This window comes from Sorghum bicolor, chromosome 1 (genome assembly GCF_000003195.3).
Source record: "Sorghum bicolor cultivar BTx623 chromosome 1, Sorghum_bicolor_NCBIv3, whole genome shotgun sequence".
NCBI classification, from domain to species: Eukaryota; Viridiplantae; Streptophyta; class Magnoliopsida; order Poales; family Poaceae; genus Sorghum; species Sorghum bicolor.
Genome location: NC_012870.2, coordinates 30854631 through 30878902, shown reverse-complemented (window position 1 = coordinate 30878902; position 24272 = coordinate 30854631). Strand labels below are relative to the sequence as shown.

Genomic DNA, 24272 nt, shown 5'->3' with positions numbered 1-24272 from the left:
GGTTGCATGTAGTTTGTTTTCCCAAGTTTAGAGTATTGTAGGGCTAGTTGCAGGGGAGTGCTGTTGTGTAACTTTTGTTGTTACTCTGTAGCAACCCCTGAATCTAGCCATATGGGTGGGAGATGTTTGTAGGGATTGCATTGCACCTTTGGGATGGTGAACAACAATGCTTGTTTATGGTCTACTACTATACATGCAGTATATATATGATGATATGCAGTAAATATATCTCCTGCACTGAATGCTTGTCTTTTCATTGTTTTATTTTGTTTTGTTTCTAGTGATGCTGACTGTCCTTTTTGATTGGATTGGTTTGGGTTGTGCAGTGAATGGAGTTCTGGGAGGAATCGATACCGATGAGTACGAGTGGAGCAGGCAGCCTGCCACTAATCATCATCTCATTCTTGGGTGAGTGAGTGATTGGTTGGTGACAATTACATTCTTGAAATATTGTTCTAAAATTTCATGCTCTGATTTCAGCGGTGGTATGAAATCTGATTAGTTTTTACCTATAACTTAGTTCTCTGTTAATTTGCACACCTCCCCACCCCACCCAAACAAAAATTTAGAATTTACATGGAGTAAAATTACTTATGTTTTCTTGTGCATAGAACTTGTGCTTGTGTGCGTGTGTGAAGGAAAGTCTAGAGAAGCAAAATAGCTGGTGGTAGTCAAATGTTCAGATAAACTTTTCTTTTGTGTGTCTATATGTATGCTCGTCAGAGATGATTCTTTGCATACTGGTACGAGAAGAACAAAAAAGATCATTATAGTTTGTAATAACCTGCATCTTATCTCTAACGTTAGGTTGCTTTGTCTGATGCCTTGTTTCATTTTTTATTTTTTTCTGTTGACCTGAAGGTGAGACAACTCCAATAACTAGGACATAGTAATTGCCCTGAAGTTAAGTTCTAGCATTATATTGTTATAGTAATTGCATTTTCTTTTTTTGGATTGGAATGTAGCGCCTCAGGCTTTTGCTGATTTTACTTTTTATTGTTTCCCCTTAATACTCCCTCTGTCTCGGTGTTGTTTCAAATTTGTCCTAACTTGAATTATTTTATATTTGACCAAGTTTATAGGAAAGAACATTATTGTGTTATATATATATTTGGTAGAATGCAGGGAAAATGGAGGAATGCAGTTCCTATAGTTTTTGTCTACTCTGTACGTTACTAGTACCTAGGTTATTAGTACAAGAACTCTGAATTTTCAGTTGATTTTGAATAAGATTGCAGTTATTGTATTTTGAAAGAAATCCTACAAGCAACTAGATTGATGTTGGATAGTTCTAGGCTGAGTTGCACGGATACGGATACGCGTATCGGTATCGGAAGGATACGGATACGCGGATACGCCGATTTCCCAAAAAACCAGATACGCGGATACGTTTAATATTAAAAAAAAAAATTATGGAAGTCTATATTTAAATCTGATAACAATAAAAACATCACAAATAACTACTTAAGTGTACTCAACTACTTATTACATAACAGCAGGTCCAAAGGTCTCAAATTCAAATAAAGTAATCGCAATTCTCAAGACACTCTCATATTTAGGAAAGTACTAAAACTAAAAGGCATTCAGGCGCAATTCATGCAGCAGCAACTTGCTATTCCTCATCTGGCTCATTGTCATCCGCAACATCAACCTCTTGAGCATCCAAACCAAAAGTCACAGCTTGCAATTCAGGTTCATCAACGGACAGGTTGGCCACTTCAAGAATGCCAATACCACCGAGTGAATCAAAAGAATCCCCTCCTACATCCCACATCCTTGTCTCTCCTGCCTTGTACGCGTCACTTCTTCTAGATAGAAGCCTCAGATTTGTGTGCACAAAGACCAGATCTTCAGCACGCTCTGGAGTTAAGGCATTTCTGCTCACACTATGGATAAAGCTATAGGTACTCCAGTTTCTTTCACAACAAGAAGATGAGGCTGGTTGGCTAAGCAATTTCATGGCCAAACTCATCAACAAGGGAGCATATTGTCCATGATTTGTCCACCAGGTCATAGGAGATAGAGACCATCTATCCTGGATTGAGTCAGGATCATTAAATTCTTCTGAACAACTAGAGAACCTTGCGTACTCTTCTTTTACTTTTGCTAAGTCTTCTGGATTGGGAAAAAACCTCTTGAAGCAAGTCATTCTCATTTTGGACACCTCTTTATCCTTGTGGGGTGGTACACGGCCAACACCTTCTTCAAGCCACTTTTGGCTATAATATCTGTAATTGTCATTTGTCAATTTGGCTTTATGGTTTACTGGTTTAGTGAATGGAACAAATATGAACTAAATAAAAAAAATGGAATGACAATTTGTACCTTGGATTAAGTGAATGAGCTAAACAATGAAGTGGATTGTTTCCTTTTGTCCACCTAGCAATCAGAATGTCATAAATAACAGAGTACAAGTCCGAATGCTCATCTTCTTGCTTGCCCTCGTACCGATATATGGCTTTCTTCACATTCTCTATCATTGAATCCCACATCTCATAAACTAAGTGAAGGCATGGTGTGTCGGTGTCTGTTATACGAATCATCTCATATATAGGAGTGGTAATCTTAAGAATGAAGTCCACCTTGTCCCACCATACTTCATTAAGTGTCAAGTCCCTAACAAGTTGGGCTGTTGGAATTGGAGAATCATCTCTGGCTTCTTTGTAGATGCTCCATTTGTCACTAATCACCATTTGCTGGAGGGCTGATTTTACCTCAACAAACCTCTTTAACATACATACAACAGAGGCAAATCTAGTTTCAGCAATAGAAAGTAACTTCAAACGGCTGAACTCATTGAACATGGAAAGCCGCATGCCATGATTCATTATTAAATTCTTTATCATAGCAGCCTCAGTCTTCACAGAATCTATAAATTCAAGTTGATTCCAAACAAATATCTCATCATCAGAAGGATTCCTTCCTATTTTAGGCTCACATATACTTTTCAAGGCAAGGTTGAGGGTATGCACAACACAAGGTGTCCAAAATATGTTTTTATACTCAGCCTCAATTATTAGACCAGCACCTTTGCAATTTGCAGCATTGTCTGTAATGATTTGTACCACATTATCTCGACCTACTTCTTCAATTATTCCCCTCAACTTTTCTGCAATGTATTCCATGCTTTTGACCTCACCTTCACAGTTATCAGCCCTCAAGAACATAGGTGACTTGTCACAAACAGCAACAAAATTTATAATTGGTCGCCTCTGAGGATCTGACCAACCATCAGTGCAGATGGAGACTCCCTTCTCTGGCCATGTGCTCTTTGTGCTCTCCAACAAACGCTCTATGTGCCTCCTTTCTTGCTTCAGAAGTCCCTCTCTAACTCTGTTGTAACCAGGACTCACATAACCTTGCATGTTGCGGCTGGCAGCAAAAGCAAAGGCTTCTCGAAGATACGGATTTCTCAAAAAATTGAAAGAAACCCCTCCAGAATAAATTGCTCTACTGATCAAAGCATCCAAGTGATTACGATCTTCTAGTCTCCAAGATTTTTCCAATGCAGAAGTAGGCCCCCTCTTAGACCTCTTGCTGGTGTCAGCAGTATTGCTCTGTGAAGGATCAGTAGGCAGAGAAACAGTTCTTGACTTGGATCTTTCCACCAGATTCTTGCACCTTTCAACTTCCTTTCTCATGGCAGAAAGCATTTCATATGTAACTTTAGGACATTTACTTATTCCCTTTCCCGAAATCTGCAGCAAATGAGCTTCAACTCTAGTGTAACTACTCAGTTTTTCCAGTGGACAGTACTTGCAGCGCCAGTAAGTGTTTCCTCCACCAGGTTTAGGCTTCTCCAAAATGGTGACATGATCCCAAAGTGGAGCCTTGATGTCTGTTGTGTTTGTGGCTGCAGATCCCACACTAGCACTTGCACTACCACTAGCACCACTCAAATTGGGAGACGCCATCTACTGCATATAGGAAATCAAGCAACAAGAACTCACTACACTGCCATCCTACGAACTGAACTACTGAAGAAGGAGAGATTGATGGGATTTACTCACGGGATCTGGATCGGGCTGAAGAAGAGGAGCAGGCTGAGCAGGGCGCCTCCGCGGCTGACCAGAGTGGTTCCACGACTGAGCAGGGGCCGTGCTCGTCGCCGGCGAGCAGGGACAGTGCCAGCGGCCGGCGGGCGTCGAGCGGGCGGCCGGGCGTCGTAGCCTCGCGGCTTCAGCCGTCGCGGAAGAGCAGGCGCGCCCGCGCAGGCTCCACAGGTGGCTTCGGGCTGAGCAGGGGCCGTGCTCGTCGCCGGCGAGCAGGAACGGCGCCGGCGGGCGGCGGGCGTCGGGCGGGCGTCGCGGCTGCGCTTCACGGTCGGGCGGGCGTCGCGACTGCGGAGTCGGGGTCGGGGCGTCGCGCGTCCGCAGTTAGGGCGAGAGAAAGGCTTCGTAATGGGCTGGGCCATATCTGATACGTGTATCCGTTGCTTGATACGTATCAGCCAACCGTATCCTATTATGTAAAAAAAAAAAAAACCCGATACTCCTCCAGTACGTACTAGCCATGTATCCGCGACGTATCCGTATCGGATACGTATCCGATACGGGATACGCGCCTACCCTGAAGTATCCGTGCAGCTTAGGTTCTAGGGATACTACAGTTATATTGCATTTCTGCTTTGGGGTGTTGTCGTTCCAGATTAGAATAGTAGTGATTCTGGATAGGCTAGAGTGGGTGTGCTTAAGCAGCTGAATTACGGACCTTTCTTTTCTTTTTGGTGACTCAATATGTTTTGAGTGCAATTACCAATTTTTAATAATTTGCTGCTTCCCCTCTATGTTTTTGTGCAGTAGGGGTTGGCATTGTGGTCAGCTCTTGCTCTAAACCATGTATCAGGATTGTTATTTGTTCAAAAAAATGCATTACATAGGAGCTGTCTCAATTATGTGTCCTTATAGACATTGTAGTCAACTCTGGGTTTTCTATTGTTTTCATTTGTCAGTCTAGAGGCTGAAATCTTATAAGGTGTTGTAGAATTCAACCTTTGGCTGGGTCTTATCTAGCCTGTTTGTGATGGTGGTTATTGTCAGTGTTAGAAAGTAGCGATCGTTGATTTGCCCATTTGAGTTCCACCAATCTATTTGTGATTGGTTTGAGGAAACTATTGTTCTATGTTTGTGGTGCATGAGGATGGGTGACGTGGTCTACTGATGGCTAGTTGACATCCTGCTTCTTTAATTGAATTCAGGTGCAGAGATCCAAGGCTTGGAGGAGGGTACCTACTGAGGGTTGTCAGCAAGGTAACAATATTGTTTAGCTAGCATGTTGTGTGCTCGAGTGAGCAATTTGAGGTTAGGAACCAATTTCTTACAAATCTTTGTACCTATGTGTGTGATTAGTTTTCATTTTCTAAAATTTCATGTTTCTCTTTAAGGTTACTGCTATCAAGTTTAATAAAGCTACATAGAAAGCTCTAGTGTAATTCATCTATGATTGCTGTGGTGATTTGCTTTTAGGTTACTGCTATGAAATGTTTGGATATGAACATGTCACTCACACAGCTTATTTCTAGCAATCTTCCTAAGCGTAATTTTTTTCTTAGAAAAACTGTTAAATTCCATTTAAATTTGAGATGACATGTGTTCATCGTAAGGCTGCATAATTGAACACTGTTTGGTTAGCTAGATCAGATAGCAGGACAATGATATTTGGATTCAGTATTTTTCTTTAGAAGGATTTTATCGAGTTCCCCTACCTCCAAATCCATTTAACTTCTAGTTAAACAAGTTGTGGTGTGGATTAACTTACTAGTTACTACTACTTACACTGCATCTGTCTGATACTGATTCATATGTGGGGAGTTTGGATACTAATTCATATAGGGAGTTGGCTAGTTGTTTTTTCCTTGAAACATGGTACTTTGTTTCATATCTGTAGAATATAACTGATTGTGTTAGCATTTCTCTACTGAGGTCAACTAATTGCAACCATATATTTCAAATTTTGCTGATCCAAAAAGGCGCTAGCATGCTACTGCATCAAACTTCTAGCTGTTAGCTTCCAGTACCATTACTTTTGCTAATATATGGCACAAATTTATTCAAAAACTTCTTAGTTTTGACGTAAACACACCGATATTGTTTTGATATACAAAATTTGTGGTTTTCTTGCTTATGGGAAATCCATGTGGTATGTTAAACCATAGATCTGCTTATAGATCATAGATCTGCTTATACGATCTATTCTCAGAATAGAAAATTGCAGAGTAGGCCCATATAAATTGCAACAAACTAGAGTTGCAATTTTAGTATAAAGTATATGCAATAACCATTGCCTGCTGGGTATGTTATTTCTCATTTAAATTCTATTAGTTTTCTTCCTCTTTTAGACTAACTCCACTACTCTTCCTCTTTTGCTATGCGGTGTATTCTTAAGGTATGCTCTAGAAAATGCAGGGTGCTCTATGTAAGTGCCTTTTTTATTTTAGTTCTAATTTTTAAGCATGTGCTAGGATTGTATATTCTCTTTTTACATGCTCAATTCAGTGTAATGCTGAATTTAGAGTAACTCTACTACTCTAAAAACATTCAAAGGACTAGCCAGTGAAAGAAAACATAGAAACCTCACATTAACAAATACCTCTTATTTGTCCTTGTCATTTCATAGAAAAAAATTTGTCACTTGTAATTTGTATTAAAACATGTTGAAATCTGTTTATTGTGTTTTGTGTTAATAGACACCTCTTATTTGTCCTTGTCATTTCATAGAAAAAAATTGTCTCTTGTGATTTGTGCTAAAATATCTTGAAATCTTTTTATTTTGATTTGTGGTAAGAAACACCTCTTATTTATCCTTGTCATTTCATAGAAAAATTGTCTCTTGTGATTTGTGTTAAAACATCTTGAAATCTGTTTATTTTGATTTATGGTAAGAAACACCTCTTATTTGTCCTTGTCATTTCATAGAAAAAAATTGTCTCTTGTGATTTGTGATTCATGTTTACACTATCTTGACATTGTATTTTTGTTATTTGTGTTATTTTTTCTTTGTCATTTTCAGGAAAAGCACCATCTCATCATGTTAAAGGTGCAGAGAGGAAGGATGCTATGCTTGTGCTATTACAACCCACCCCATCAGCCTTGGGCTTGCTTATGCCGCAAAGAGCTCTCATATGTGTAAGTACACTGTTTGTGCATTATGTTTGTGTAGCAGCTCATCGTCTCATTGGCATCTTTTTGTGTTTCGTGCTAGCAAACAACACCTGCTTCTTCCAAGCTTAGGCAATAGCCACTTTCCTCGAGTTGTTGAGCTACTTTCCAAGCTTAGTCTATAGTTTTTAGGTGATCGAGCAACATGCCAGGGCCATTTATAGGTCTGCAAGTACTTGTTCTTGTCCTTGTTCTTTCATAAAAAAATATTTATTGTGATTTTTGCTTGCACACACATCTTTGTTACTTGTGATTAATTGTGCTTTGTGCAACACACTCCTATTTTTTGTCTTTGTCCTTGCATAGAAAAAATTGCCTCTTGTGCCTTTCATAGAAAAAATTGTCTCTTGTGATTTGTGCTAAAACATGTTGAATTCTGTTTATTGTGCTTTGTTATTTGTGAAATTTTTTTCTGTCATTTTCAGGCAAAGTACCATCTCATCAGGTTGAAGGAGCAGAGAGGAAGGATTTGAGAGCACCTCGAATGCTTACAACCCACCCCATTAGCCATGGGCTTGCTTATGCCGCAAAGAGCTGTCATATGTGTAAGTATATCAAGCGCTATGTTTGAGCTTAGGAAACCTTAATGGTTGCAAAATATGTTGTAACACAATCTCATACACAAAAACATCTAAATGAAAAGCATAGCTTGTGCATATTTGTTCTGGTATTGGTGAAACCACAGAAAAATAAAACATCCGGTTACATAATTGCAATCGCCATCAATGTAAATTGCAGGTATCAGACACTGCAATTGTTGTATTCATCAAATGCAATTGTAGTTCTGGGTATATAATAACTTAAGCTTCCTGTTCATTTAACAAATTACATAAATTAATAGGCCACAAATTCACTGCATGCTTCTTTCTGCATGATTAATTTCACTTGCATCCGTTGACCATCTTTGATTTTCATGTCTTCACTGTAATGTTGCTTTTGGATGCATGCCACCATTTGTTGTTTCCTTTCTCTTCTTTTTTTTGGCTTCACTGGGGAGCCTACAAAACATTATTAGTTGTCATATTTAAGAATATTTGCATTTGGACTGAAATTGTATGTGTATGTACTGAAATTATATTTATTTGGACTAGAATTTTTACCTGCACTATCTGTGTCATTAGTTTTCTTCTTCTTCTTCTTCTTCTTCTTCTTCTTCTTCTTCTTCTTCTTCTTCTTTTCTGTTGCCACCAGCTTCTTCTTTATTTCTTCTATATGTGTCTTCATTCTGACTACTTTAGGTGGCCTTCCCTTTCTCTGAATTGTTTCTGGCTCATCTATTTCAGTGTGTGTATCTCTAGTTCCTCCTGGTATAGTTTCTCCTCCTTCATTGCTGCCTTGCTGGTCATTTTGTGCCTCGCCTGATTGCTGAGCAGATAACATTCTATCTAAATTGATTTCCATCCTGTTGAATTCTGCCATTAGATATTCCATTGCTTGCTCAGTTTTTGATCCTTTTGAATTCAATATTGTTGACTTCCTGGATAATATGTTGAATCTCAACAATGGGCTTGTTTCAACTGTTTCTTCTTCTCTTATTTCAACATGAACCATCATATTCTTTTTTTCTCCACCTTTCTATGAAGTATTTCTCTAGAATTGTGCTGATATCTTTTTCAATGACTATTTTCAGGATATGAGAGCACAATATTCCATCTTTACTGAATTTTGCACATATGCAGGTAAATTCTTCTTCACCTTGTGTTAGTTCAGTGTTTACTATATACCTTCTGAACCTATGAACCTCGTGAATCTGGTTACTTTTCTGCCAAACCTCAAATGTCTTTCCATCTTCAGTCTCCCTGTAGTTCAGCCTTGATGTTTCCTTCAGTGTAGCTGAAACTTTTTGAATATGTTTCTATTGTATAGTTGTTGTGCCTGCTGCTCTAATCTGTAGCCAAATATAAATTCTTTTGACCTTTTCTGGTTGCTATAGTTATCCTCCAGCCTTTCTGTCTGATTTATGCTATCAACAATCCGATTGTACTCTTTCAAAAAGCTAAGGATACTATAGGTAGGCCCAACATTATCTTTGAACCTCGCATTTGTTGCCTCACTTCTGGATGTGGTCTGTATGAATGGGAAAAAATCATTTTTGTAGTAGAGTGGGATAAACCTTTTCCTCATCTCCCACATTCTGTTAAAGTAGTGATTCCCTTGTAGGTTTCTTTCCTCAATCATTCTCTTCCAAAGTCGCTCAAACTCTTCCTCTGTTAGACAATTGTTGACTATATCTTCAAATTCTTCATACAGTCCTTCGTTTGCTGCAAATACCTTGATGTTTGTCGAGGGTATCAATAAGGGGTACCCTCACCGAAGCACGTAACGAGGTTGTCCGTACGTAGGTCGAGGCCCTCAACTCGACGCTCTGATCATACATACGCGCAGCCATCGACGGCCGTAGCCTCGAAGACGGAAATGGCGTCGAGCGAATCGATCAAGGGTCGAGCACCAGCTACCGTCAAAACCGTCGAATACAGAAACGGGTCCGAGAGAATCGAGACGCGTAGAGCGCAAGGACACTGTCCGCCGCCTGACGCGCGCACGAGAGCCAGGACATTTAATGCGCCCACCGCGTTCCCACCTAACACGCAGGTCACGGGAGGCGTGATAGGAAACAGGCACCCGTCCCATCGTTCTTTTTGCAGCCTTCCCCGCCAAACGACCCAGAGCGTGTCAGGACGCGGGAAACAAGGATGGAATGTCTAATCGGAACCCCCTCGAGACAACCAAGGTCAGCGCTCTGGACATCAGGGCATTACACGGCATCCGACCCTCGACCAGATGTAGCCACTTCCTGGGGACGAGCTGGGCGTCGACTGACAACACCGCAACTACTCCGCCGGGTTTGCCGCCATATCGTACAGGCATGCGACCAGTGAATCAGCCTGAGACGGCGCGCGGAGCGGGATACAGGGGCACGCGTAATCATCCCCAGGCTACTAAGACGGGACGGCTCGAGGCCACGCCGGTACGAAGGCCTCGAGTAGGTCAGCGCTCCATGCTTCTATCGACCTCTACTCTGACACCTATACATGTACCCTAGGTCTCTCCTTGGTGCTATAAAAGGAAGGACTTGGGAATAGATACGGGACACAACGCTCTGACGTAGTAGAACTCCCATACTTCATACCACGCTTGTATCCGCCCCTGTGCAAGCTCTTAGGTGCAAGATAATACAAACTTCCCTCCCCCGCTGGACGTAGGGCCTTCTCTTGCCCGAACCAGGATAAATCTTTGTGTCTTCTTGCATCACCATCTGGGAAAGGGAGCACGCATACAAATTTACTCGTTGGTGTGACCCCCCGTGGGGAAAACACCGATAGTTGGCGCGCCAGGTAGGGGTCCTGCGTGTTTTTCATCGATTTCCCACTTCTTTCCAGATGGCTGCTCTCACCTCGCCGATCCCGCGCTCCACCGTGATTTGGTTCGGGAGCCTTGAGTTCATGTCGACCGGCTCTGGCTACGACATGATCTTGCTCTCAGTCAAAGGACTGGAAGGAGCCCGCGTTGCGCCAGCTCGGTTGAGGGTCCCGAGACGTCCTCGCCACCACGCCTCCCCGCCCAAGAAGAGGGGTGGGCGGCATCATCGTCGCCCTTCTGCCTCATCACGACCAGTGGTTCGTGCTAGGCAGGAGGTGACACAGGAGCCGGTAACACCACGTACCGGGACCGTGGACGTGCCGGCTCAGCACCACGTGACGACAAGAGGTGACGCGCCTTGCGCGCCCTCCCCCGCCGCCAGATTACTTCCACACGGGTTGTTCACCCCAAGAAGGGCACTGCCATTCGGGTTGGACAACGCCGCGGCGTCGCTCGCCAGAGCAATATGCACAAACGCCCAGACGTACGTGGAGAGACCAATGGTCCTCCCACGTGACTCTGAAGCACTACGGTCGACGTCCGAACTGCCGGATTTCTCCCAGGTGCGAGGCCTCCGCCGCCTAGGCCCTGGGCGATACACGATCACCTCACTCAGGCAACGGCTGCTGAAGGAGGGACGTGGATGTTTCCACGTCGCAGAGCCGGACTCCGACTCCGAGACTGACAGCTACGACCCTACAAGGGAATGCTATCACGTCGACGGGGCGGTAGAAACTACCGACGAAACGCAGGATGCAGCTGCGGGCGGTCGAGCCCGTGCAGCACGGGAAGACCCCAGGACGCCTGGGAACGACGGACAGGTCGACCCCCCTCCATGGGAAGACAGGGCTGCGCAACTGGCACAGCTACGGGAGCTCAAGATGAAGCTCGACGAAGACCGTGAGCGCCTCGTCCTGCTCGAGCAAATCCTTGAGCAAGACCTGCCCTACCCGCTGGGTGGAAGTGTCCGCAGACGCGCTCGAGAGGTACATCGACAAATCGTCGGAGACGCTGAGCCAGAGCAGCCCGTCAGCCGCTTCCCTCGAGCAGGCCAGAACGTAGTGGCATCAACAATGCTGCTACGCAACATGCTAGAGCCATCGACCTCCCAAGCTCGACGCATTCGAGACGAGGTGCAGACTCTGCTCCAGGTAGCAGCGGTTCAACAAGCCGAAAGCTCGGCTTCTCTACGACGGGGAGCCGCCACCGAAAAGCGTGATGAACCGCCCCAAAACGAAAAGGAGGTGTCAGTCCATCAACAGCCTCCCGCTCGAGGAAGAAAGACCGCTCTTGTCTCCCCTGTCGACAATCAGCGTCGACACGACGCGCGGCATGACATCGAGGAGAATCGACGCCGTCGGTATGGGGATGCGGAAGAACGCGGTTACGGCGCCCATCGCGGTGGAAGGTACGACAGTGACGAGGACCGGGTGGCTCCCGAGCCACCAGGCCCACGGGTGTTCAGCAGGGCGATCCGCAGCACACCCCTGCCCAGTCCGTTCCGACCCCCGACCAGCATCGTGAAATACAATGGTGAGACCAAACCAGAGTTGTGGCTGGCCGATTTCAGGCTGGCCTGTCAGCTAGGAGGCGCTCGAGGGGATGATCGAGCCATCATCAGACAGCTACCACTTTTTCTCTCCGACACCGCCCGTCGATGGCTCGAGGAACTTCCAGCAAATCAGATCCACGACTGAGTCGATTTGGTTAAAGTCTTCGAGGGAAATTTCAAAGGGACCTACATACGGCCCGGGAACTCGTGGGACCTCAGCAAATGCAAACAGAAATCAGGAGAAACTCTTCGAGAATATGCTCGACGCTTCTCAAAACAGCGCACCGAGCTGCCACACATCCCCAACCACGACGTCATCCTGGCATTTGTCTCTGGTACCACCAGTCGAGACTTGGTGCGGGAACTGGGTCGGAATCGACCTCAGACCGTCGATGAGCTCATGGACGTAGTGGCAAACTACACAGCAGGAGAGGAGGCCGTCGGCGCCTTCTTCAGTTGTGAAGGAAGGAAAGGCAAGCAACCTGCTGATGAAGACGGGACCCCCAGTCGAGGGCTCAAAAAGAACAAGAAGAAGCAGAAAGTGAGGCAGTTCAAGCAGGAGAACTTCGACGACGACCTCGTCGCCGCCATGGAGCGAAAGAAGCCTCGAGTCCCCCCAGATGGAGGTATCTTCGATAAGATGCTAGAGGAACCATGTCCTTACCATAAAGGATGAGCCAATCACAAGCTCAAGGACTGTCGTATGCTGAAAAAGCATTTCGACGGCCTAGGGTTCAGAAAGGATGCGCGAGACGACTCCAAAAAAGAGAAGGGCGGCAACAAGGAGGACAACAAAGATGACGACGGCTTCCCCACCGTCCACGACTGCTACATGATCTATTGTGGGCCCTTGACACAGTTGACCACGAGGCAGCACAAAAGGGAGCGTCGTGAGGTCTTTGCGGCAAGAATGGCAGTGCCCCAGTACCTCACCTGGTCGAGCACTCCCATCACCTTCGATCGAGAGGACCACCCCGACAAGGTAGTCGCCCCGGGCGTCTACCCGTTCGTCGTCGACCCTATCATCGTCAACACCCGGCTCTCGAAGGTGCTAATGGACGGAGGCAGCAGCCTCAACATCATCTACCTCGAGACCCTCGACCTCCTCGGCATCGATAGGGGACGGCTCCAGCCAAGTACCGGTGGTTTCCATGGCGTCGTGCCAGGGAAAAAGGCGCTGCCAGTAGGTCGAATCGACCTACCGGTCTGCTTTGGCATGGCGGCCAACTTCAGGAAGGAGACCCTCACCTTTGAGGTGGTCGGGTTCCGGGGCACGTACCACGCCATCATCGGGCGCCCGGGCTATGCCAAGTTCATGACCATACCCAACTACACCTACTTGAAGCTGAAGATGCCCGGTCCCAAAGGAGTCATCACCGTCAGCTCCTCCTTCGAGCACGCTTATGAGTGCGACGTCGAATGTGTCGAGTATGGGGAGGCGGTTGAGAATTCCACCGAGCTCGTTGCAAAGCTCGAGGCCCTGGCCGCTGAGGCTCCAGAGCCCAAGCGCCACGCAGGCAGCTTCGAGCCAGGGAGGGAACCAAGAAGATCCCGCTCGACCCCAGCAACTCCGACGGCAAGGTGCTGACGATCAGCGCCGACCTCGACCCCAAATAGGAAGCTGTGCTCATCGACTTTCTCCGTGCGAACGCCGACATGTTTGCATGGAGTCCCTCGGACATGCCAGGCATACCGAGGGAAGTCGCCGAGCACTCCTTGGAGATTCGGGCCGGTTCGAAGCCAGTGAAGCAGCGGTTGCGCCGATTCGACGAGGAGAAGCACAAGATCATTGGCGAGGAAATCCACAAGCTTTTGACGGTCGGATTCATCAAGGAGGTTCATCATCCCGACTGGTTAGCAAACCTTGTATTAGTTAAGAAGAAGAATGGGAAAATGAGGATGTGTGTCGATTATACAAGTTTAAATAAAGCATGTCCAAAAGTTCCTTTTCCATTACCACGTATTGATCAGATTGTCGATTCTACTGCGGGATGTGAAACCCTTTCTTTTCTTGATGCATATTCTGGTTACCATCAAATAAAAATGAAAGAGTCCGACCAGCTCGCGACCTCTTTCATCACAACTTTTGGGATGTATTGCTATGTAACCATGCCGTTTGGGCTTCGAAACGCGGGGGCCACGTACCAACGCTGCATGGTCCACGTATTTGGCAAACACATAGGGTCGACGGTCGAGGCCTATGTCGACGACATTGTCGTCAAATCAAAGCGGCGAGGGGACCTGATCCAGGACCTCGAGATCGCTTTTTGGTGCTTACGCACCAACCAGATCAAACTCAATCCCGAGAAATGCGTCTTCGGCGTGCCTCGAGGCATGCCCTTGGGTTACATTGTTTCCCAGCGCGGCATCGAGGCCAACCCCGAGAAAGTCTCGGCCATCACGAGAATGGGGCCGATCCGAGACATCAAGGGTGTGCAAAGAGTCACGGGATGCCTGGCGGCTCTGAGTCTCGAGACTAGGAGAAAAGGCGTTACCATTGTATCGACTTCTGAAGAAGGTTGAGCGTTTTTCTTGGACCCCCGAGGCCAAGGAAGCTCTCGAAAAGCTGAAGAAAACGCTGACCTCAGCACCGGTCCTGGTCCCACCTCAACCTGCAGAACCACTGCTCCTTTACGTTGCGTCGACGACCCAGGTCGTCAGTGCAGCGGTGGTGGTCGAGAGGCAGGAGGAGGGGCATGCGCTGCCAGTCCAGAGGCGAGTCTATTTCGTCAGCGAGGTGCTTTCGGAGACCAAGACACGTTACCCCCAAATTCAGAAGCTGATCTACGCCGTAATCCTCGCACGCCGCAAGCTGCAGCACTATTTCCTCGGTCACCCCATCATGGTGGTCTCGTCTTTCCCCCTGGGCGAGATAATCCAGAATAAGGAGGCCACGGGGAGAATAGCTAAATGGTCAGTCGAGCTTATGAGTGAGACTCTCACTTATGCGCCTCGCAAGGCCATCAAATCGCAAGCTCTGGTGGACTTCGTCGCGGAATGGACAGACTCTCAACTCCCCCCGACTCAGGTCCAGGCGGAGCTGTGGACGATGTATTTCGACGGGTCACTCATGAAAACGGGGGCTGGGGCCGGCCTGCTGTTCATCTCGCCCTTGGGTGTCCATATGAGGTACGTCATCAGGATTCACTTTGCTGCATCCAACAATGTCGCAGAATACGAGGCCCTCGTCAACGGTCTCAAGATCGCCATCGAGCTAGGAGTCCGACGCCTTGACGTCCGAGGCGACTCCCAGCTCGTCATCGACTAAGTGATGAAGACTTCAAGCTGCCATGACCCGAAAATGGAGGCATACTACAAAGAAGTCCGTCGACTCGAGGACAAGTTCCATGGCCTCGAGCTCGTCCACGTCGCCCGACGCTACAACGAGGCAGCCGACGAACTCGCCAAGATCGCATCAACTCGAGGCACGGTGCCACCTGACGCGTTCTCGAGAGACCTTCACGAGCCATCCGTCGACTTAGGCTCGGGGGCTGGCGTCGATTCCGCCCCTGCCCAGCCAACCGACACCGTCGATGCACTGTTGATGGCAGCTGAGATGATGGAGGTAGAACAGCGGCCCGGTCGACCGTTCGATTGGCGCACATCGTTCCTCGACTGCCTACTTCACTGCGAGCTGCCAGAAGATAGGTCAGAGGCCCGCCGTATCGCTCGACGGGCCAAGTCATATGCGATCTATGGCAAGGACAATGAGTTATATCGACGTAGCCCGACGGGGGTCTTGCAGCGTTGCATCACCGTGGAAGAAGGCCGGAAACTACTCGAGGACCTACACTCGGGGGCTTGCGGCCACCATGCTGCGCCACGGACCCTCGTAGGGAACGCCTTCCGACAAGGCTTCTACTGGCCAACGGCCGTGGCAGATGCCATCGAGCTCGTACGCTCATGTCACGGGTGCCAGTTCTACGCCAAACAGACGCATCTGCCCGCCCACGCTCTTCAGATGATCCCCATCACCTGGCCGTTTGCGGTGTGGGGGCTCGATTTAGTAGGGCCTCTACAAAAGGCGAAAGGGGGTTACACCCACTTGCTGGTGGCCATCGACAAATTCTCCAAATGGATCGAGGCTCGACCAATCACCAACATCCGCTCCGAGCAAGCCGTCCTTTTCTTCACCGACATCATACACCGATTTGGAATCCCCAACGTAATCATCACCGACAACGGCACCCAGTTCACCGGCAAAAAGTTCTTGGACTTTTGTGATCAGCATCACATCCGTGTGAACTGGTCCGCAGTGGCCCACCCTCGAACTAACGGTCAGGTCGAGCGCGCCAACGGCATGATTTTGCAGGGGCTCAAACCAAGGATCTACAATCGCCTGAAGAAATTCGGCAAGAAGTGGGTCGAGGAGCTTTCCTCGGTCTTATGGAGCGTGAGGACGACGCCAAGCCGGGCCACCAAATACACTCCATTCTTCATGGCCTATGGCTCTGAGGCCGTGCTCCCAACAGACCTTGAGTATGGATCTCCTCGACTCAAGGCATACAACGAGTAGTCGAATAAAGAAGCTCAAGAGAATGCGGTCGACCAGCTTGAGGAGGCTCGAGACATGGCCCTCCTCAACTCTGCCAGATACCAACAGAAGCTTCGACGCTACCACGACAAACACGTACGAAAGAGGGACTTAAATGTGGGCGACCTTGTCCTACGACGATGACAAAGCAATCAAGGACGCCACAAGCTGACTCCGCCTTGGGAAGGCCTGTACGTGGTGGCTGAGGTCTTGAAGCCAGGAACGTACAAGTTAGCGGACGAGAAGGGGGCGGTCTTCACCAACGCATGGAACATCGAACAGCTACGTCGATTCTACCCCTAGAAGTTCAAAACTTTATGTTCCTACGTACATTTTGTACCGGGACTTTGTAAACGAATGCATGAATAAATGAAGTCTTTCCCTCGAGCAACTTCTTTTTGTACCAAAGGTTTACACGTCATAACCTCGACGTTAGAAGGGGGCTCCGACTATGACCCATCATAGTCAACACCCCCTCGGGGGCTACCGGGGGGCGACCCCCCCCCCAAGTATCGAAAAAAGCCAAAAAGTTTCTCTCTTTCTTACTTAGTAAACCTTGAACGATCGAGTAGTTGAGGCGCCTCGAGCCCCTCGAGGACCGAGGGATAACGAGCCTGAGAACTCCTACGCCCCCGGGCTATGGAAACTCTACTCACTCCCTCACCCTCGAGGCGATCGAAGCTGTCTTTTACGAAAAATCGAACAAGGAACACATACGTAGGCGCAAAAAGAAATGAAAGAACCTCGAGTGGAAAGACAAATAAACATTTAACAATCACAAAAAGATACTGTATCGCTTAAAAACAGGATTAACAAAGTTTTATACAAGGGGCCCCAGGCACCCCGAGCAGGCTCGCAGGCCTCAGTCCATGGTACGATCCTCGCCACCCTCACCTCCGCCCGAGCCAGTCTCAGGAGGAAGCACCTCAGGCTCAAATAGCTTGGCCAGCCTCTCTCCAGGAGCCTCCGCGTCGTCGATCAAAGCGTGGAGCCTTTCTTCGTTCTCCGCGTCGGTCTTAGAGATGTCGGTGACGAAGCTGTGGGATACTACCTCCATGTCGTAGGAGAAGCCCGAGCAGACAACCGCCATCGCCCGCTTCACCCCGATGTGGAGGGCATCCCGCACCCGATCTCGCAGCGTCGCACCTAAGTAGCACAGCTGGTCGACCAGTGCGTCGCCTCGAGAGTCCTCCCTCGACTCGTCCATAGGCTCGACCTCCCAAGAGGTCGAGAGGTCGCTTATCGTCGTCCGCACTCGACGGTTCAAAGCAACCTCAGCCTCAAGCTGAGCCTTAGCATTGCGAGCCTCGGTTTGGGCGGCCAAGAGTTCGTCCTTAAGCCCTATCAATGCCAATACAAGAAACCTTAGGAAAAACCAAGCACACCTCGAAAAGGAAATCTGACAAAGGAAACGTACCATGGACGCTCTCCTCCAGGGCCGTGTTCTCGCCGACCAGTCTGGTGTTGGCCCTCTCGATCTCTCTGTTGGAGCGTGCCAGCTCAGTATTGGCGATGCGGAGATCCTCGATCGCCTTGCCAGCCTGAGCAATGGCCCCGCTCTTCTCCAACAGCTCTCCCTTCAGACGTTCGACGTCGTCAGAGAGCCTGCGGGATTGAGCCCGCTCCGCCTCGAGATCTTCGAGGGCCTTCTTCTTGGCTTCCTCCGCGGCGCTCCTGGCGATCTCGCCGTTCACATGCTCCACCTTCATCTTTTGGAAGGACTCCAGGAGGGAGTCCAGGTCAGTTTTGAGAAGGCCCTTCTCCTTGTCCAGGTCTGCAATGACGCCCTTGTAGGACAGGGCCTCCTCCTGGGCTCTGGACGCGGCCTCCTCGACCGTCAGAGCCCGCTCCCGCAGCAGCGTCGTCTCTTCGTCCGCCTTCCTTGAGGCCTCTCATGCCTCGACCAAGGCAGCCTCCCTCGCCTTCTTCTCCTCGAGCGCTATGAGATCTTTGTAGGCCTTAAGGAGCTTCTCTTGTGACTCGAGGAGTTGGTCCTCGAGGATGGGGAGCTGCTCCCAGCCGCCTCTTGTGGCGTGAATGAAGCTCGACTTGATGCGGGACGTCTCTTTCATATCCTGCGAGCCGGCGGTCGAACAGTTAGGGTACAAAACCAAAAGGCCCCATGAGGGTAAAAGATCGAAAAGCACTTACAAAATAAGTCGGTCCGAGCCCGTTGTTGATAATGTCCGACAGGAGCCCCACCACGTGCTTCATCCAAAGGCGGAGCTCCTCGACATGTTCCCACTTCTCGGCCTCCTTCTTATCGTCGAGGAAGATGTTGGGCTCGGACGGATCGGTGGAAGCCCGGATACGAATCCGGTCGGGGCACCAGTTCTCCATCTCTCGATCAGCCCGCGCCTTGACGCCACGGATAAGGTCCTCGACGGTCTCGAGGGAGCCCCCGTGGCGCAAGAACAGGTCGACGAGGCATGGGAACCACCCGTCGTCGTTCACCGTCTTCCAGGTACCGTCCTTACTCCCCGACGACCCGATCTCATCCTCCTCAGAGGGAAAGCGGTCCTCCCACGCTCGACGCTCCCGGAGGAACCCTGGGGCGATCCCGTCCATGCCGTAGATCGTCCTCTTGATCTCGGACTCGGGGTCGGTAGGGGTGCGCATCATGCAGGCAAGTGCCACCACGCCATCCGCTCGCCCCGGCTCTGCCCGGATCGCGGCGGGCGCCCCCGGGAGGAGCCACGCTGGGGTTGGAGGGCCGTACACCGGCAAATCTTCCTCCTGCTCGCCGGGCTCTTGCAGCGCCGATGGTACTGGTTGGGCCAGACCTTGAGGCGGGGGCTCGAGCGGTTCTTCCTCTTGGCCCCCTGTTGCTGCTGCTGTCGCTGCCCCTCGAGCGTTTGCTGCTCCTACTGCTGCTGTTCCTCCTGCTGATGTTGCTGTTGCTGCTGCTGCTCCTGTGGCCGCCGCGTCGCCTCGTGCTCCCGCTCCCGCTCCTCCTCTTTCTCCTTCTGCTCCTCGAGGGCTCGAAGGCCAGCAGGCCAGGGAGTCCGTCCCGAGATGAGAGAGGTCGACGCCTCCTCCTCCATAGGGTGGGCGTCCCCAGATGCCTCGTTACCACCAGACGTGTCGCTGATGGTGATGGGGTCCGCCTCGACCCCCAATCGTGGAGGCTCGGGGGCTCCTTCTTGCCCCTGAGTTTGGGCGCCTCGTCACGCGTCGGCGGCATCGAAGTAGGCTTGGGACGAGACGGAGCACTCCCAGCGTCGGCCGGAGGTTGAGAGTCGGAGGAGCCTGCAAAATAAAGAATAAAGGTCAGTCACTGTAATAACCAACATAAGAACGTCACAAGACCCAGAAACAAACTACAAACCTGGCCCCTTGGAGGCTGCTCCGGCCTTGAGCCTCTTCGCCATTGAGGGCTGGGCCTGCTCGAGCATCCGCTTTAGCCTAAAAAGAGGGGAACGAGTATGAAAAGACCAGAATACAAGGAAACACGAGGGAATGGGAAAACAAAAGTCACAATTTCAAAAAGCTTACCCTACGGGAAGAACAGCTCGCCTACCGGTACCCCGACCAGTGGGCCTCGAACCACCCCGTGTCGAGGTCCCAGACCCCTCGAAGACAGGCGCCGGCCTTGGCCCGGCAACCTCCGCTTGACGGACACCGGGACTGGCGCTCCTGCGGACGGTCTCGCCTTTCTCGGAGGCCATGGCGCGACCGCGGGTCAATGGATCCGTCGCCTGGGACCTAGCATGGCCACCCGTCCTGGGCACGGGAGGAGGGCGTGGGGCGACCTGACCAGCCGCGGGCGCGGGAGGGGTGTCGGCGCGAGGGCGGTGGGATCCGCCTAGAGCCTCCTTCGGAGCCTCCGTCCGGAGAGCGTCGACATCACCTCGAGGTGGACCCTCGAGGATCCGGTCAAGACGAGACGCCATCCCCTCAGAATCGTCGCTGTCCTCGTCATCATCATCGTCTTCGCTGGGGGATTCTTCCTCAGGCTCCCCCCTTTGCCTGGATTTAGCTCGACGCGCATCTAATGCTTGGCGGTCGAGATTCTTCTTTTTCTCCCCTTTCTTTGCAGAGTCCTTGGCGGACTTCAGCTTTTCGGCGGACTGGCGCCGTCTGTCACGATCGACCTCGTCCTCCTTCACAGGGGGCCTCGAGGACCGGACGTCAATACGTCCCTGCCAGAACAAAGGAAGGTTTAAAAAGGATCGAGGAAAATCCAGAATCAGAGCTATGTGCGAGAAAAGAACATACCAGGTCGACCGAGCCTTCGTCGGGCCTCATAGGGAAGCCGTTGACGTGCTTCGGCTTAAAGTCACCGGCGATGGCCGCCCTAACCCGGGCAGCGATCTCATCATCCGCCAGAGCCACGTTGGACATCTGGCAAGCCTCGAGATCCCGGGACGAGACGCCCGGCCCCCATCTCGTCCATCCTCAACGGCCGAGACATCAGAGGGAGGACCCTTCGACGATGGACGGCCGAGAGGACGAGAGCGGCGGACAGGCCCTCCAGGCGCAGCTTCTTCATGGCGTCGAGGAGGGGGTCGAGCCGCGACTGGTGCTCTTGGACGACGCCGTATGTCCAGTTGTCTGGGCGCTCTGTAATCAGACGGCCCGTGTAAGTAGGGAAGAGACCGTCGTCGTTCCTCAGGTAGAACCACTGCGAGTCCCACCCGGCATGGTTCGATGACAACCCCACCGGGATGTACTCGCGCGGCCTCTCCGTCTTCTTCGTCTTCAACACCAGGTTGAGGCACCCGGCCCGCACGTGCTTCCTCACGCCAGTGGTTCCGGTGGGGGCATTGAAAAGCTCGCCCCTGTAGAGGTGGAGCCACAGATCCCAGTGGGGCATCATCCCCAGATAGCCCTCACACACCGCGGCGAAGACCGCCGCGACGGTGATGGCGTTCGGGGAGAAATGCTGGAGCTCCACCCCATAGTGGAAGCAGAGGGCCCGCATGAAGCGGCTGGGGGAGCGCCCAGGCCGTGGCGGTGGAATTTGGCAAACGACACCACATAGCCCTCGGGCGGCTGGGGCTCCCTGTGGCCCGCCGGCGGCGCGATCCACTCTGGCGACGACAGTGAGGTGCGGCGGCGCAGGAGTCCCTCACCCTCAAGCTCTAGCAACCGGCGCTCCGTCATCGACGACGGGCGCCAGTCGTCGGTGGCGACGAGTGTCACAGGCATCTTGGTTGGAAGGACGATGGACTCTCTACCGCTCGAGGGGGTGCGCGCGCGCGTGGGACAGCAATAAAGCTAAGGCAATGAAAGGGCGAGAGCAAGAAGGCAGAAGGTGGAAGAAAGAACGGCGGCGGCGCCGCGGCGCATTTATAGGCCGTAATCCGCCAACGGATAGATCCGAGAAATAAGGTAACTCCCCTCATAAATGCGCCATCTAACAGTCCTTCCCCTCTTCACAGATGGGACGCTCCGAATTCCACGCCGGCGCAGTGTCGTAACGTCACCCGCCTGAAAAGGCGCGTCCAACGGGCAAAAAGGCGAACCGCCACGGCCTCTTCCTTCCCTTGTAAGCCAAGGGGTGTATCCGCGAAAGCCTCAAGAGGTCGCAGGCTGGCCCACCGAAAGGGTTCGACAGCCGATCTCGAGCACCGGAGTCAGGGATCCCCAGCGAGCGGTCGGAGATCGAGGCCCGCCTCGAAGACTCGCTGGCGATGTCCAAGGTAGGATCGAAATGGTCGAGAGGAATCCCCTCGACGGGAGGCATCGAGCCGCTGGACTCTATCGAATGAGACCAGTATCTCCGACCACGTCGACCTTGCTTCATGAGAACGCCTCCGGGCTACAGCTGACCCCCTCGAAAGGGGCACAGGTTCTCACTTGGACTACCCGCTAGGAACTCAATCTGGGGGGAAGACGCTCGCTCTATCGAGAGTACGTCGAAACCTCCACGCAAAACGAGCCGATCAGAACCTACCACCACTGGTGTCGATAGCGCTTCTGCGAACTAAGCAATATAACCCTCGAAGGAGTCAAAAACTCCTTCAAGGGCTCGGGGGCTACCCCCGCGGGGTCGCTCGCGCGCCCCCACGGAAACTCGACCCAAGAATGCAGCCTCCACTCGAGCGCCAGCGCTCGAATGGAGACTCGGGGGCTACTGTCGAGGGTATCAATAAGGGGTACCCTCACCGAAGCACGTAACGAGGTTGTCCGTACGCAGGTCGAGGCCCTCAACTCGATGCTCTGATCATACATACGCGCAGCCATCGACGGCCGTAGCCTTGAAGACGGAAATGGCGTCGAGCGAATCGATCAAGGGTCGAGCACCAGCTACCGTCGAATACGGAAATGGGTCCGAGCGAATCGAGACGCGTCGAGCGCAAGGACACTGTCCGCCGCCTGACGCGCGCACGAGAGCCAGGACATTTAATGTGCCCGCCGCGTTCCCACCTAACACGCAGGTCACGAGAGGCGTGATAGGAAACAGGCACCTGTCCCATCGTTCTTTTTGCAGCCTTCCCCGCCAAACGACCCAGAGCGTGTCAGGACGCGGGAAACAAGGATGGAATGTCTAATCGGAACCCCCTCGAGACAACCAAGGTCAGCGCTCCGGACATCAGGGCATTACACGGCATCCGACCCTCGACCAGATGTAGCCACTTCCTGGGGACGAGCTGGGCGTCGACTGACAACACCGCAACTACTCCGCCGGGTTTGCCGCCATATCGTACAGGCGTGCGACCAGTGAATCAGCCCGAGGCGGCGCGCGGAGCGGGATACGGGGGCACGCGTAATCATCACCAGGCTACTAAGACGGGACGGCTCAAGGCCACGCCGGTACGGAGGCCTCGAGTAGGTCAGCGCTCCATGCTTCTATCGACCCCTACTCTGACACCTATACATGTACCCTGGGTCTCTCCTTGGTGCTATAAAAGGAAGGACTCGGGAATAGATACGGGACACAACGCTCTGACGTAGTAGAACTCCCATACTTCATACCACGCTTGTATCCGCCCCTGTGCAAGCACTTAGGTGCAAGATAATACAAACTTCCCTCCCCCGCTGGACGTAGGGCCTTCTCTTGCCCGAACCAGAATAAATCTTTGTGTCTTCTTGCATCACCATCTGGGAAAGGGAGCACGCATACAAATTTACTCGTTGGTGTGACCCCCCGTGGGGAAAACACCGACAATGTTCTTATTGTAGCATTTGTTCTTTATGTGGAACAAACAGTTTCTGTGCTTTGTGTTAATGAGGACTTGCTCTATTGCTGATTTCATAGCCATGTCTTGGACTGTAATGATGGTTTGAGGGTGTTTTCCGCCCATTGCCTCAAGAAAAGTTTGGAATACCCACTTAAAAGTATCTACTGTCTCATTATGCAGGAAAGCACATGCAAAGAGGCAACTTTGCCCATGTCCCGAGATTCCAACAAATGGTGCAAAAGGTAAGTTGTATCGATTGGTCATATAAGTCGTGTCAAAACTCACACATTCTCCGTAATCTTCATAATATTTCATACAAGAGCAGTATGTCCAAAACAAGTTTCTCACTCTGTTTTCCACATCTAAATCAAACCTAAAAAAGAAAGAAGTATCCTCTATTTGTTTTTTTCTTAAATAGTCAAGTACTTTTGTCATGTCAGAACCTTTAATTTCTCGATTGAGCTTTGTCCTATAGTTGCTGATGTCTTTTTTTTCATTGGTAGAGCTATTAGACCACCTCTCAGATATGATACAATAGAAAC

At 50.4% G+C, this 24272-nt stretch overlaps 1 protein-coding gene across 17 annotated transcripts in view; it reads left to right on the top strand.

The window, feature by feature from the left end:
- Nucleotides 1–24272, top strand: part of LOC8059642 (GDSL esterase/lipase At1g28600) — a 55507-nt gene that overhangs the window by 586 nt on the left and 30649 nt on the right. For all 17 annotated transcript variants that reach the window (XR_002455404.1, XR_002455409.1, XR_002455402.1 and 14 more), the window contains exons 2-7: nucleotides 327–408; nucleotides 5198–5249; nucleotides 7009–7124; nucleotides 7583–7702; nucleotides 8788–8836; nucleotides 23911–23972. The gene's annotated coding sequence lies outside the window, so the exon portion shown is untranslated. The remainder of the gene's footprint in view (nucleotides 1–326; nucleotides 409–5197; nucleotides 5250–7008; nucleotides 7125–7582; nucleotides 7703–8787; nucleotides 8837–23910; nucleotides 23973–24272) is intronic.